The sequence below is a fragment of the Condylura cristata genome, unplaced genomic scaffold, assembly GCF_000260355.1.
Source record: "Condylura cristata isolate star-nosed mole 26May11 unplaced genomic scaffold, ConCri1.0 scaffold00002, whole genome shotgun sequence".
NCBI lineage: Eukaryota > Metazoa > Chordata > Mammalia > Eulipotyphla > Talpidae > Condylura > Condylura cristata.
In genome coordinates, this window is record NW_004567103.1 from 37,162,704 (window position 1) to 37,163,054 (window position 351).

Sequence of the window (351 nt, forward strand, 5' to 3'; positions counted from 1 at the left end):
AACTGCCTTAAGGCGGGGGAGTAGAAAAAGATGGGGGAGAATAGTAGAGACGCTACCGGCCTCTTAGAGCACAACATCTGCTGTGTTCAGTGGGGAGCGTCTGTCAAACTGTGGGAGGAAAAATCGCTTCGAGCCACCAGCCTCGTATTCGAAACTCGCCCAAACCACCCTCTCCCCGCCCCCTGGGCTTCTGCTGGTTAGGGAGGTGGGGCTGAAAGGCAACTTTTGGGAACTTGAACTAGAGGCTCGCGGGGCGAGGTGGGACGATCCAGGAAACGTGACCCCACTCCGTCTAGGCTCGCGACGCTCCAGCCACCGCCGCTCGCAGGGGGCGGGCCCCGCCTGGGGCCA